At 46.3% G+C, this 456-nt stretch overlaps 1 long non-coding RNA gene across 1 annotated transcript; it reads right to left on the reverse strand.

Annotated features, from left to right (window-relative positions):
• Positions 1 to 185: 185 nt before the first annotated feature.
• On the reverse strand, positions 186 to 447 carry LOC109508680 (uncharacterized). Its single transcript, XR_002166732.1, has 2 exons — positions 341 to 447; positions 186 to 237 (listed from the first exon to the last, which is right to left on the reverse strand). It is a non-coding gene; the product is annotated as an uncharacterized LOC109508680 (long non-coding RNA).
• Positions 448 to 456: the final 9 nt, after the last annotated feature.

The raw sequence follows: 456 nt of genomic DNA on the forward strand, positions 1-456 counted from the left end.
AAAACAAAACAAAACAAAACCAAACGCAACGTCACATTATAATTAGTCATGCTAGGATTTAACTATTGATATATTGAAATGATGGTGCTCCATATGCTAATGTACAACATATATACAAACCTGTATTTGGTGCAAAGCTGAATCCCCAAAGGTCCGCAACGGTCAACGTAACTTTCCTTAAAAGCTTTTCTCACCGCCCGAGCCATGCTGACCACGGTGGTGACCACAGGGCATGTCCTACACATCAATGAGAACATCGCACATGACTTTACGAGAACAAAATAGTTTCACATCACACATTAGAATGCATAAGACATTGCATAACACCTTGAATACTTACAGTCTCTCACAGCGCAGGCCCGCAGTGCCCTCGGGACAGGTGCAGGAATTGTGAGGACTGCAGGTGGCGCCGTGCCGGCAGGGAGGAACGCACGGGGTGGTCACCGCTGCACATGA

Source organism: Hippocampus comes, unplaced genomic scaffold (assembly GCF_001891065.2).
Source record: "Hippocampus comes isolate QL1 unplaced genomic scaffold, H_comes_QL1_v1.1 C16473210, whole genome shotgun sequence".
Classification (NCBI taxonomy): Eukaryota; Metazoa; Chordata; class Actinopteri; order Syngnathiformes; family Syngnathidae; genus Hippocampus; species Hippocampus comes.